This window comes from Giraffa tippelskirchi, chromosome 6 (genome assembly GCF_054371585.1).
Source record: "Giraffa tippelskirchi isolate mGirTip1 chromosome 6, T2T-mGirTip1v1.2.pri, whole genome shotgun sequence".
Classification (NCBI taxonomy): Eukaryota; Metazoa; Chordata; class Mammalia; order Artiodactyla; family Giraffidae; genus Giraffa; species Giraffa tippelskirchi.
In genome coordinates, this window is record NC_137280.1 from 149,758,298 (window position 1) to 149,773,518 (window position 15,221).

Sequence of the window (15,221 nt, forward strand, 5' to 3'; positions counted from 1 at the left end):
GGTAGCTCAGTGACAAAGAATCTGCCTGCCAAGTAAGAGATGCAGGTTTGATCCCTGGGTCAGGAAGATACATTGGAGAAGGAAATAGCAACCCACTTCAGTATTATTGCTTGGGAAATCCCATGGACAGAGGAGCTTGGTGGGCTACAATCCATGGGGTCACAAAAGAGTCTGACACAACTTAGCAACTTAACAACAACAAAAGTCAGCTGGCTAGAATTTTTCTTTTTGAGATAATGTCTGTCATAAAATTATGCACATAAAAAACTGAGAGAGCTGTCATAGAGAAGGTATCATGGAGGACTGTGACTAGAACACAAAGAATCTAGGCAGCTTTCAAGATTTTGTTTCTACTCTATAAGCTGGATACTCAGAAAGATTATCCAAATTGTGATCATTCCCTTTGTGAGCATCCTTATCTATTGAGGTGTTCAGTTCACTTCAGTCATTCAGTCGTGTCTGACCCTGCAACCCCATAGAATGCAGCATGCTAGGCTTCCCTGTCCATCACCAACTTGCAGAGTTTACTCAAACTCATGGCCATCGAGTTGGTGATGCCATCCAACCAACTCATCCTCTGTCGTCCCCTTCTCCTCCCGCCTTCAATCTTTACCAGCATCAGGGGCTTTTCCACTGAGTCAGTTCTTTGCGTCAGGTGGCCAAAGTATTGGAGTTTCACCTTCAGCATCAGTCCGTCCAATGAACATCCAGAACTGATCTCCTTTAGGATGGACTGGTTGGATCTCCTTGCAGTCCAAGGGACTTTCAAGAGTCTTCTCCAACAGCACAGCTCAAAAGCATCAATTCTTCCACACTCAGCTTCTTTATAGTCCAACTCTCACATCCATACATGACTACTGGAAAAACCATAGCTTTGATTAGATAGACCTTTGTTGGCAAAGTAATGTCTCTACTTTTTAATATGCTGCCTAGGTTGGTCATAGCTTTTCTTCCAGGGAGCAAGGGTCTTTTAATTTCATGACTGCAGTCACTATCTGAGGTAATTTTGGAGCCCCCCAAAATAAAGTCTCTCATTGTTTCCATTGTTTTCCCCTCTATTTGCCATGAAGGATGGGACCAGATGCCATGATCTTAGTTTTCTGAATGTTGAGTTTTAAGCCAGCTTTTTCACTCTTCTCTTTTGCTATCATTAAGAGGCTCTTTAGTTCTTTGCTTTCTGTCATAAGGGTGATGTCATCTGCATATCTGAGATTATTGATATTTCTCCTGGCAATCCTGATTCCAGATTGTGCTTCATCCAGCCCAGCATTTTGCATGATATATTCTGCATATAAGTTAAATAAGCAGGGTGACAATACACAGCCTTGACGTACTCCTTTCCCAATTTGGAACCAGTCAGGTGACCTGGTAGTCCCATCTCTTGAAGAATTTTCCACAGTTTTTTGTGATCCACACAGTCAAAAGCTTTGATGTAGTCGACAAAGCAGAAATATATGTTTTTTTTCTGGAACTCTCTTGCTTTTTCAATGATCCACCGGATGTTGGCAATTTGATCTCTGGTTCCTCTGCCTTTTCTAAATCCACCTTGAACATCTGAAAGTTCACGGTTCACATACTGTTGAAGCCTGGCTTGGACAATTTTGAGCATCACTTTGCTACCATTTGAGATGACTGCAATTGTGAGGTAGTTTGAACATTCTTTGGTATTGCCTTTCTTTGGGATTGGAATGTAAACTGACCTTTTCCAGTCCTGTGGCCCCTGCTGAGTTTTCCAAATTTGCTAGCATATTGAGTGTAGCACTTTCACAGCATCATCTTTCAGGATTTAAAATAGCTCAACTGGAATTCCAGCACCTCCACTAGCTTTGTCCGTAGTGATGCTTCCTAAGGCCCACTTGACTTTGCATTCCAGGATGTCTGGCTCTAGGTGAGTGATCATGCCATTGTGGTTATCTGGGTCATGAAGATCTTTTTTGTACAGTTCTTCTGTGTTTTCTTGCCACCTCTTAATATCTTTTGCTTCTGTTAGGTCCATACCATTTCTTCCTTTATTGTGCCCCTCTTTGCATGAAATGTTCCCTCGGTATCTTTAATTTTCTTGAAGAGATCTCCAGTCTTTCCCATTCTATTGTTTTCCTCTATTTCTTTGCATTGATCACTGAGGAAGGCTTTCTTATCTCTGCTTGCTATTCTTTGGAACTCTGCATTCAAATGGGTATATCTTTCCTTTTCTTCTTTGCATTTATTTTCTCTTCTTTTCTCAGCTACTTGTAAGGCCTCCTCAGACAACCATTTTGCCTTTTTGCATTTCTTTTTCTTGGGGACGGTCTTGATCACTGCCTCTTGTACAATGTTAGGAACCTCCATTCATAGTTCTTCAGGTACTCTGGTGTTATTGATATTAAACAGAAGGAAAATCAAAAGATAGGGGAGTGATTCCTCTCTCCCATGTATCGCACCTGTCCTGGCTGCCTCAGTTACTAATAGGCAACTGCAACTGACAAGGACATCCATGAGAAGCAGTACCACCAACTTCTAGTCCAGAGTCCTCCTACGGAACAATGACAACAATTAGGAAAGATGAAGTAAATATAAATGTGTATATATGAATGAGATAAGGTCAGTCATCAAACTGGATTTGTAATCATATGGTAATTTATTTTTGAACCTTGCATCCTCTTTACATTTATTTAATGGGTTTATTTCTTGCCCCTCTCCTCTGAAAACTGAGGCAGGCATCAGAATGTTTTTGCTCTCTCTGAGTTAATAAAATGAATAAATTATAAATAAAACACCTGTGGTCACTTCAGGGTTATTATGTTATCAATGAAGGTTTTGTTTGGAAATTAAAATGTACATTCTCTTACAATAACAAAAGCACCATATTTGATTCAAGTTAAATCTTCTCTTCTCCGGGTTTAGTCTTTACAGCTGGAAATGGCTTCAGGAAGGAATATTAGCTTCCCTGATGGATCAGTGAGTAAAGAATCCGCCTGCAATGCAGGAGACACAGGAGACGCAGGTTCGATCCCTGGGTCAGGAAGATCCTCTGGAGAAGATCCCACTCCAGTATTCTTCCCTGGAAAATCCCACAGGCTACAGTCCATGGAGTCACAAAGAATAGGACGCAACTGAACCCACAAGCACAGCATGAGGGATGTTAGGGGAAGGGAGAAAGACAGTAGATAAGAAAATTCTCATTTTATTGATAAATTTGGGAGATGGCTTCACATTTCCTGGTTCTGGCAAGCATTTAAAACTGTCTTTTTTTCTTAGAGGTGCTTTTGTGATAATTCAGTTGATAAAGAATCTGCCTGCAATGCAGGAGACCCTGGTTGCATTCCTGGGTTGGGAAGATCCCCTGGAAAAGGGATAGGCTACCCACGCCACTATTCCTGGGCTTCCCTTGTGGCTCAACTGGTAAAGAATCCACCTGTAATGAGGGAGACCTAGGTTGGATCCTTGGGTTGAGAAGATCCCCTGGAGAAGGGAAAGGCTACCCACTCTAGTATTCTGTCCTGGAGAATTCCATGGACTATAATCCATGGGGTCACAAAGAGGCAGACAAGACTGAGCAACTTGCACTTTCACTTTTTTGCGAACTCTTCAGAGAAACCCTCCTTTTCCCCACCACTGACCTCTCTCACTTGTAGACCCCAGTGGTGGAAATGTCCTCTTATCCAGTCTGTCCTTTATAGCTTATTCCTAAATCATCTATCTATGGGCAACACATGCCACTCTCGATGGTCCTGTGGACAAGACATAAACACACCCACAATGATTCTCTCACACGTGTGGATCACCTTGATCTATAGGACAAATTACACATCTTTTACTTCAACAGACTAAAAAGGCAGGCTGGCCTATGCCACTACCTCTTCCTGACCTATTGTGTGGCAGCAGCCATCCCATTTCTTTTCATTCTTTAAAAATTTTATTTATTTATCTATATTTTATTTTTGGCTGTGCTGGGTCTTCTTTGCTGCATGGGCTTTTCTCTAGTTGCGGAGAACAGGGGCTACTTTCTAGTTGTAGTGCACAGGCTTCTCGTTAAGCGGCTTCTCTTGTTGCAGTGCATGGGCTCTATGGCACGTGGGCTCGGTATTCTCAGCCCCTGGGCTCTAGAACGGAGAAGGCAATGGCACCCCACTCCAGTACTCTTGCCTGGAAAATCCCATGAATGGAGGAGCCTGGTAGGCTGCAGTCCATGGGGTCGCTAAGAGTCGGACATGACTGAGCGACTTCGCTTTCACTTTTCACTTTCATGCATTGGAGAAGGAAATGGCAACCCACTCCAGTATTCTTGCCTGGAGAATCCTAGGGATGGCGGAGCCTGGTGGGCTGCCATCTATGGGGTCACACAGAGTCGGACATGACTGAAGCGACTTAGCAGAAGCAGCAGCAGGGCTCTAGAATACAAGCTCAATAGTGGTTGGTGCATGGGTTTAGTTTCTCCACAGCATATGGGATCTTCCAGGACCAGGAATTGAACCCATGTCTTCTGCCTTGGCAGGCTGTTTCTTTACCAGTGAGCCACCAGGGAAGCCCCTCTCCCCACCCCCCACCCATTTATTGACTTTTAGGTTTCTCAGGTGTAAGTCACACCCCAGTCCTCATTGATCTCAAGCATGGAGGGTACATATCAGGTTCCCTGAAATGGCCTCATAGAAGGATCTCCCGACCCAGCTTGAAAGGAGAGTCATTTAAAGGGGGCTAACCACAGACCATAACTCAAGTCATAAAACCTCTCTTCTCTGGGCACTTTCAGATCCTTGACACAGATAGCGGTGTTGAGACTGATCTCATGCTGCTGCTGCCGCTAAGTCGCTTCAGTCCTGTCTGACTCTGTGCGACCCCATAGACGGCAGCCCACCAGGCTCCCCCGTCCCTGGGATTCTCCAGGCAAGAACACTGGAGAGGGTTGCCATTTCCTTCTCCAATGCATGAAAGTGAAAAGGAAAAGTGAAGTCGCTCAGTCGTGTCCGACTCTTAGCGACCCCATGGACCGCAGCCTACCAGGCTCCTCCGTCCATGGGACTTTCCAGGCAAGAGTACTGGAGTAGGTTGCCATTGCCTTCTCCGACCGATCTCATAGATTAATACAAATTACCTTGAAAACTATGCATGTTAATTTAATATCTCATCTGGGAATTTGTTACTGATCTTCCCTTCTTGGCTGAAATTCCCATGTTCATATCCTGTTATAGATTCGACGCTATAGAGACTATACCAGTGGGAGAAGGAAGACACAGGAACACTAGCCAAGCAGTTCTTGAGCTTGTTGTCTCAGCATTTTCCTTTTCTTTACCATCCGCAACTTCGTCATGTAATTCCATTCTTTGCTGCGTGTGAACTCAAACTCTTCCAAACGACTGCGTTTCTCCCAGGAGGCTAAGCTCGCAGAGTGAGCACATCTATCCCAGCAGGGAGTGGGCTGAGGAGGGGCGGGGCGAGGCCTGGGGCGGGCGGAAGGGAAGATGGCGCCCACAAGTCTCCCTCCTGAAGGCCCCCCAGCAGTCCCCAAATGTGCCCGCAAAGCAGATGCCTGCGTCTCAGGCTGAGGCTCGAAGACAAACAAAAGAGCCTCTTTCAAACACAGGCCAGGAGCCCCGTGCTGGGCTGCTTCTGTCCAGTGCCCTGAAAGCAGGTGAGTCTGTGCTCCCCAAGCTCTTCCTCAGAAGGTCTCGTGGACCTGAGTGAGCCTTGTTGATTTGCAAAGGTAGATGTCCGGGGGGCTTGTTCCTCGGGTACAGGTCTTAAAAGTGTGAGGTGCTTGATGTGGGGTTCAAACCTTTTTCTCCTCAGGGGGAGGTTCCAGGTTTTGACCATTAAGTGACGGCCAGGGTTGGGGTTTTTGGCTAATTCTGTCCAGGCCTCTCCTACCAGGTTCCACTTGGCCTTCTCCCCTCCCCTCCACCCACATGGGGAGTCATTCAACCCATTTTTTAAAGATTTTGTTTGTTTGTTTGTTTTTCTGATAAAGTTTTTCCATATATAGCTGTCGATTCACTGTGTTCATGGAAATGGGTGAATTCAGGATTCTTTTACTTGTCATCTTAAATAGAATTTATCAATATTTAAGTGTGGACATATGCTTTATGTAATCAACAGAATGGAGAGGAAGTCCAACAACAGGGAGATTCTCTTCTTTCTTAGGTGACAGATTTATCACTCTGGCTAATTCTATTCTTGTGACAATCAGAATTTTGTTTCTTTACAGTCTCCTCATATGCATTATTTCCTACGTCTTAATACCTCTTTTTACCAAGTCAAGCAGTGGGTATTACGGGGAGGGCGTTTGTGTATTGCCCCAGGTGTAGGCAATAAAGGGCTGCATTTTCTGTAGAGAATTTAAAAACAGTTATGCAACTAACTAAAAGCCAGTCTGCTTGTGATTATTACCATGTCCTAACAATTCTAGGCAGTGCTGTAACAAATTGAATTGTATTCCTTCAAAATAGATGTTTTGAAGTCTTAACCTTCAGTACCTCAGAATGCAAGCTTAATTGGAAATAGGATTGTTGCAGATGTAGTTAATTAATTTAAGATGAGGTCATACTGGAGTAGGGTGGGCCCCCATCCAAAATAAGAAGTGGAATCCTTACAAGAGGATGGCTGTGTGAAAACATGAAGACACAGGGAGAACAGCCTGTGGACATTGTAGGCAGGGATTGGAGTGAAGCATTATCAAGGTAAGGAACAATACTGTGAATATGTCAACACCAGTCTCTCAATTCACCGCCCCCCCCTTCCTCCTTTGGTGTCCATAGGTTTGCTCTCTCTGTCTGTATCTCTATTTCTGTCCTGCAAGTAAAATCATCAATACCATTTTTCTAAATTTCACATATATGCATTAATATAGGATATTTGTTTTTCTTTCTCTGACTCACTTCACCCAGTACAACAGTGTCTAGGTCTATCCACATCACTCAAATTACCCAATTTCATTCCTTTTTATGACTGAGTAATATTCCATTGTTCCTATGTACCTGATAGTTGTATAAAATACATAACTAATGAAAACCTACTATATAGCACAGGGAACTTTACTCAGTGCTCTCTGGTGATGTAAATGGGAAGTAAATCCAAAAAAGAAGGACTATATAGATATGTACAACTGATTCACTTTGCTATACAGTAGAAACTAACACAACATTGTAAAGCAACTGTGTGGTGGTCGTTTAGTTTCTAAGTTATGTCCAGCTCTTGTGATCCCATGAACTATACCCCACAAGGCTCCTCTGTCCATGGGATTTCCCAGGCAAGAATACTGGAGTGGGTTGCCGTTTCCTTCTCCAGGGGATCTTCACCACCCTAGGATTGAACCCAGATCTCCTGCATTGCAGGTGGATTCTTTACTGTCTGAGCCACCTTACTCCAATAAAAATCAATTAAAATTTTTTTTTTTTTTTAAACAAGACAAGGAACACAAGGACAACATTGCTGTACCAGAAGCTGACAGAGAGCAATGGAACTTAACTGTCTCTCAGAGCACTCATAAGATATTACACAGACCCTGTAGCCCCTTGATTTCAGACTTCTGGACTCCAAAACTGTGAGAGCATAAATTTCTGTTGTTTTAATCTACCCAATTTGTGATATTTTTTTACAGCAGTACTAGGAAACTAATAAAAACATTAAGGATAGAATACTCCTTTGTCCTCTTACAATCACTAATTTAGTGACTAACAAAAATAAAATACTAGATATTAGCAAATATTTACAAATTCTTCAGCCAAATACATTTTTCCAAACCTAATAATCTACAACAGTATACTAGATTTTCCTACTGATTGAAATATCACCTTGGATTTGGACAGGAAATCTAAAGGTATGAGGAGGAATTGGACAAATGGGCACATGAGTGGAAAGCGAGGTCTGCCAGGTATAGGCCATGCCTAAAGGAGGTAGATGTGCTGATAACATCTATTAGTCACAATGTAAATGCCAAAGAAATAAATACCCTGGCATTTGTATTATGATGACCTGCCGTGATCAACCACAACCATGATGAGAATATTTGTAATGTCTTGTTATTCATTTTTCTCTCTGCCTTAGCACCCACTTCAGTGCTCTGTAACCTCCAAACCCTGCTCCCTACTTTACAAAATCCTGAATAATATCTGTTTTCTTTGTCTTAATGGACTGCCTTCATGTCTAAGAATCTATGAATCTAGAACAACATAGAAGGCTGCCAGTAACCCAAAATGTCACCCCATATCTTTTGAGGCCAGAGAGAATGATTTCCCAAATAAATTACTAAAATTTATAAATGGCTGGCTTGCAGAATTAACTGAACAGAACAATTTGTAAAATAAAAAGAGGAAATAACTGTTAAGTAATACTTTGTTTCTTTAGGTCTTCCCTTTTATCTTAGTGCTCTGTTTGAACAAGCAAATAGTGCTTGCCCCATACTTTCTCCACATTCAAAATACCTAGGATGGGTATTATGAATTCCCAACCTGTCAGCTTTGGCTGAATTACAGAGTGCTCAATTATGCTCTAATCGAATAGCTGCCCGATGCAGGCCACGTAATGACTTCCTGATTATCTGCCTTTAAATGATGAATGAAATGAATTTGTAACATTCTGTTCAAATATAGCATACTTAGCATGCCAAATGAAAACTGATTTTGTGCTCCTCTGTCTGAAAAACGTATATTTTATTGTAATTCAGTTCAATGGTTGTTCTGCTGCTTGTTTTGTAGTCATCAAGATAAACATTGAATGAGCTATCTAGGAGAACATTAGTCTTTATTTTTGCTTTCCAACAGATGCTAAAGGTGTTAAACAATGTTCAGTTTATTTGGGTTCTTCTCTTTACATCGTCTCATTGGGGAAAAAATGAGAAAGGTCGTATTTTTAAGAACACTTCTTGGTAATGTTTCAACACATATTGAGGGGAAAAAACAAGTCTGTTATGATGACTGTGTTGCAAAGACAACAACATTAAAATATGAATAAATTATTTATCGGCTAGAGTACTTTTTATAAAGCAGAAGTTTACATTATTATCACCAAAAAAGAGTAAATGATTTGAAACCTGATTGGACTATATGTCTGACCTGTAATAATAGGAGATTTCGTGACTACAGGAACTCATTTTACTATATTTTAAATGATGTAAGTCACTTGCAAAAATTTTTAAGTGCACTCTTTCCTGAAAATTTGCAAGTACAATAGTAAAACTTTTCACATTAATGGTAAATTAGATTATCTTATAAATATATCTTTAATTTCAGTTCAGTCTCTCAGTCCTGTGTGACTCTGCGACCCCATGGACTGCAGTGCCAGGCTTTCCTGTCCATCACCAACTCCCTGAGTTTACTCAAACTCATGTCCATCAAGTCAGTGATACCATCCAACCATCTCATACTCTGTCATTCCCTTCTCCTCCTTCCTTCAATCTTTCCCAGCATGAGGGTCTTTTCCAATGAGTCAGTTCTTCACATCAGGTGGCCAAAGTATTGGAGTTTCAGCTTTAGCATCAGTCCTTCCAATGAATATTCAGGACTGATTTCCTTTAGGATGGACTAGTTGGATTTCCTTGCAGTCCAAGAGACTCTCAGGAGTCTTCTCCACCACCACAGTTCAAAAGCGTCAATTCTTATAGTCCAACTCTCACATCCATACATGACTACTGGGAAAACCATAGCTTTGACTAGACAGACCTTTGTTGGCAAAGTAATGTCTCTGCTTTTTAATATGCTGTCTAGGTTGCTCATAGCTTTTCTTCCAAGGAGGGAGAGTCTTAATTTCATGGCTGAAGTCACCATCTGCAGTGATTTTGGAGCCCCCAAAAATAAAGTCTGTCACTGTTTCAATTGTTCTCATCTATTTGCCTTGAAGTGATGGTACCTGATGCCATGATCTTCGTTTTCAGAATGTTGAGTTTTAAGCCAACTTTTTCACTCTCCTCTTTCACTTTCGTCAAAAAGCCCTTTAGTTCTTCTTCACTTTCTGCCATAAGGGTGGTGTCATCTGCATATCTGACGTTTCTGATATTTTGCCTGGGAATCTCGAATCCAGCTTGTGCTTCATCTAAGCCAGCATTTCTCTTGATGTACTCTGCATATAAGTTAAATAAGCAGGGTGACAATATACAGCCTTTTCGTACTCCTTTTCCTATTTGGAACCAGTCTGTTGTTCCATATCCAGTTCTAACTGTTGTTTCTTGACCTGCATACAGATTTCTGTGGAGGCAGGTCAAGTAGTCTGGTGTTTCCCATCTCTTTCAGAATTTTCCACAGTTTCTTGTGATCCACAGTCAAAGGCGTTGGCATAGTCAATAAAGCAAAAGTAGATGTTTTTCTGGAACCCTCTTGCTTTTTCGATGATCCAACGGATGTTGGCAATTTGATATCCGGTTCCTCTGCCTTTTCTAAATCTAGCTTGAACATCTGGAATTTCACAGTTCACATACTATTGAAGCCTGGCTTGGAGAATTGTGAGCATTACTTTGCAACCGTGTGAGATGAGTGCAATTGTGAGGTAGCTTGAACATTCTTTGGTATTGCCTTTCTTTGGGATTGGAATGTAAGCTTGCCTTTTCCAGTCCTGTGGCTACTGCTGAGTTTTCCAAATTTACTGGCATATTGAGTGCAGCACTTTCACAGCCTCATCTTTTAGGATTTGAAGTAGCTCAACTGGAATTCCATCACCTCCACTAGCTTTGTTCATAGTGATGCTTCCTAAGGCCCACTTGACTTGGCATTCCAGGATGTCTGGTTCTAGGTGAGTGATCACACCATCACAGTTATCTGGATCACGAAGATCTTTTTTGTATAATTCTTCTGTGTATTGTTGCCACCTCTTCTTAATAACTTCCGCTTCTGTTAGGTCCATACCATTTCTGTCCTTTATCGAGCCCATGTTTGCATGAAATGTTCCCTTGGTATCTCTAATTTTCTTGAAGAGATCTCTAGTCTTTCCCATTCTATTGCTTTCCTCTATTTCTTCGCATTGATCCCTGAGGAAGGCTTTCTTATTTCTGCTTGCTGTTCTTTGGAACTCTGCATTCCAATGGGTATATCTTTCCTTTTCTCCTTTGCCTTTAACTTTTCTTCTTCTCGCAGCTATTTGTAAAGCCTCCTCAGACAACCATTTTGCCTTTTTGCATTTCTTTTTCTTGGGGATAGTCTTTATCACTGCCTCTTGTACAGTGTCACGAACCTCCCTCCATAGTTCTTCAGGCACTCTGTCTGTCCGATCTAATCCCTTGAGTCTGTTTGTCACTTCTACTGTATAATCGTAAGGGGTTTGATTTAGGTCATACCTGAATGTTCTAGTAGTTTTCCCTACTTTCTTCAATTTAAGTATGAATTTGGCAGTAAGGAGTTCACAGTCTGAGTCACAGTCAGCTCACAATCTTTTTTTTCTGACTGTATAGAGCTTCTCCATCTTTGACTGCAAGAAATATAATCAATCTGATTTTGGTATTGACCATCTGGTGATGTCCATGTGTAGAGTCTTCTCTTGTCTTGTTAGAAGGCAGTGTTTGCTATGACCAGTGCGTTCTCTTGGCAAAACTCTGTTAGCTTTTGCCCTGCTTTGTTTTGTACTCCAAGGCCAAATTTGCCTGTTACTCCAGGTATCTCTTTGACTTCCTACTTTTGCTTTCGAGTCCCCTATAATGAATCTTTTATGGGTTCTAGTTCTATAAGGTCTTGTAGATCTTCATAGAACTGTTCATCTTCAGCTTCTTCAGCAATACTGGTCAGGGCATAGACTTGGATTACTGTTATATTGAATGGTTTGCCTTGGAAATGAACAGAGATCATTCTGTCGTTTTTGAGATTGCATCCAAGTACTGCATTTCAGACTGTTTTGTTGACTATGATGGCTACTCCATTTCTTCTAAGGGATTCTTGTCCACAGTAGTAGATATAATGGTCATCTGAGTTAAATTCACCCATTCCAGTCCATTTTAGTTCACTGATTCCTAAAATGTCTATGTTCACTCTTACCATCTCCTGTTTTACCATTTCCATTTTACCTTGATTCATGGACCTGACATTCTAGGTTCCTATGTAGTATTACTCTTTATAGCATCAGACTTACTCCCATCACCAGTCACACTGACAACTGGGTGTTGTTTTTGCTTTGGCTCCATCTCTTCATTCTTTTTGGAGTTATTTCTCTACTGATCCCTTGTAGCATGTTGAGCACCTACTGACCTGGCGAGTTCATCTTTCAGTGTCCTATCTTTTTGCCTTTTCATGCTGTTCATGGGCTTCTCAAGGCAAGAATACTGAAGTGCTTTGCCATTCCCTTCTCTAGTGGACCAAGTTTTCCCAGAACTCTCCAACATGACTCATCCATTTTGGATGGCTCGTAGTTTCATGGAGTTAGACAAGGCTGTGGTCCCTGTGATCAGTTTGGTTAGTTTTCTGTGATTGTGGTTTTCATTCTGTCTGCCTTCTAATGGATCAAGATAAGAGGCTTATGGAAGCTTCTTGATGGGAGAGACTGACTAAGGGGAAAAGTGGATCTTATTCTGATGGGTGGGGCCATGCTCAGTAAGTCTTTAATCCAATTTTATGTTGATGGACGGGGCTGTTTTCTTTCCCTGTTGTTTGACCTGAGGCCAAACTATGGTGGAGGTAATGAAGATAATGGTAACCTCCTTCAAAAGGTCCCATGCATGCACTGCTGCACTCAGTGCCCCAGATCCTGCAGCAGGCCACCACGACTCATGCCTCCATCAGAAAACTCCTGGACACTTTAACATACCACTTTCCAGAAACCAACTTAGGAAACTGCTGGATTTATCCATTGGTCTTCCAGTTCATTTTACAAAAACTTTTCACTTATTTTTAGCATGTCCAATTGGATAGATTTCATATAAATATGTGGCTATCCAGTTTCTTAGTAAAATTGAGATCTAGGAATACCAGGTCTATAGGAGTTGCTTCCTTAGGTGAGCTATGTACTTTCTAGTTTGCCAAAATCTAGCCCACTTTCTCATTTATATTGTAAAACTGGCATCCATAGACTTTTAGGTTTGGAACTTCTAGGACCCATTTCACAATCCCTTGTTGATCCAGTGGTATTCAAAAAGAGTTGTGTACAGCCCAGGGACACACAGGGCCATTCACTAGATTCCAAAAGACAGTATTAGAACTTTTGTTTACAATTATTTTATATTAAAATGGGAAAGAAATTATGCTTTGTTAAGGTTTGATAGACCCATTGATATGGTGCCTATATTTATTATATGTATCAGACAGTGGTATGTCTTATGTGGCTCAAGGGTTATTTGGAGAATAGTAAGCTTTCCACATTGTGGAGCATTTGACAATTCCACCAGCAATTTTAGGTAACTTTCAACATTGTATGATATTAGAATTTAATTAAAACTAAGGATTATATGATAAACTCTCAGAGAATGGACAGCTGACATTAAAAGATGCCTGTAAAGAATAGAGGTAACAACTAACATTGATAGTATGCAACAAGTGAACAGACTTAGCTGGCTGTGTTCATAGAACAGTCCTTATCAGCCACATTATGGGATAAAACCATTATGATCTGATAAGGTCTGATAAGCCATCCACTAAAAATGAATTTTTCAAGGTAAAAGCGACATTTTAACATTGAGAGTGAAGTGTTTTTGTACTATGAAAAAATATTTTGAAAAACGATACTTAAAAAAGCTTTCATTATTCTATTCTGAAAGCCATAGTGTGTTAGCTTTAAGAAGAAAAATGCCTAATACCTCTCTCTGTCTCTTACACACACATATACACTTAGATGTAGAATCGTTGAACTTGGTTTAAAATCTTCAGTGTATTTTTAAGTTATTATTATTTTTTAATGTACTTCTTCTTGAAAAATTTTCAGGTACAATAGTAAAACTTTCTGCACAAATGCTAGATTGGGTTAAAAAGTTTTTGTTATTGGAAAATTATCCTTTGTTTTATTTCTTATATTTGGATCCATAAATATATTTGTGAAGTGTCTTTTTCCTTGCTATGAAAGTTGTGAAACCTAAGATTTTAATTCAAATAACCTTATAACCAGGAAGTTTAAGTGTTATACCATAGTTTTAAAACATAATTCTCAAAGCTACTACTAAATTCAGTCAGATTTTCCCTTAAAAATAATTACTGTATTTCATAGATTATAAGGTATGTATTGTAACATCTCTAAATTTAGAGTGCTGCTTTAGGATTGATGGGTAGCATGTGATGATTAAATTGGCAGTATTTTTCCTTTAGTAGTGCATGAAATAATATATTTTACATTTAATGGAGGATAGCACTAATAATGCTAATGATAATACCCTTAATGAGAAAAATTAATTTTGTGCAATTAATATATTAATAAATGCAGTTTCTGAAGTTATATGTTTTCATATTTTTATAAAGTACACTTTGTACATTTCATTATCTTAAAGGGTTTATAAGGTGTAAAATATGTTGCATTTAAATAGTAAGTGTATATACTTTGTAAATATTAACATAATGAATGTGTATCACATAAAAAGATTTATGTATATGGCATAGAATAAAAAAATTTGGATCCATAGCTATAGCTTGTATATCATATTAGTACTTTTTCTCTTTTGGAAATCTGATCAATCAATATAAAAACAAAGAAAGGAAAGACTACAGTACTTGTAGAAGTGGATCTGTGTCCCTTTTATGGACTGGACCTGCTTTGGTAGAAGACAGCATCAAAGATAACAGTAATGCTCTATTTCTTTAGACACCTGTAGTCATATGGGTTTTCATTTTATTATTATTCAAACATATATATATATGCATTACCTAGACTTCTGATGTATAATATCTTAAAATGTATATTTATTAATATGTAGTTATTTAACACACAATATATTGTAGTAGACTTTATACTGACATGTGCTACACCATTTAAGATATTATTGTTTCTGTATTGTTCCTATATTTTTCTTATTTCCTAATAGTGCCAGGCACTGTTCTTTGATACTAAGACATGGGAGTGGAAAATCCAGAATTTTCTTGTCTGAGAGCTTACATCCTAGTGGGAGAGACAAACAATGAAGAAGTAAACAAGATATTTCATAAAGGAGGAAGACAGAATCAGGAAGTATAATGGAGTTGATTGGGTTTAGGCTGTAATACATACTAACTAGGGTAACTGTAAAGGCCTGAGGTTTCAGAGATTTCTAAATGAAATGGATTGGTTCTCTAAAATGCATCCCAAATCTGTATACTCCTGTTCCTTTCCCAAGCAGGATAATCTGTGTTTTCAAGGTCAACAGCAGTTTCTTCTCT

The 15,221-nt window shown here is 40.0% G+C and overlaps 1 protein-coding gene across 1 annotated transcript in view; it reads left to right on the forward strand.

Moving 5' to 3' along the window:
* The first annotated feature begins 5,407 nt into the window (after positions 1-5,407).
* The window catches only part of TENM2 (teneurin transmembrane protein 2), a 1,754,865-nt gene continuing 1,745,051 nt past the window's right edge, over positions 5,408-15,221 (forward strand). Inside the window, exon 1 of the mRNA XM_081504400.1 lies at positions 5,408-5,608. The gene's annotated coding sequence lies outside the window, so the exon portion shown is untranslated. The remainder of the gene's footprint in view (positions 5,609-15,221) is intronic.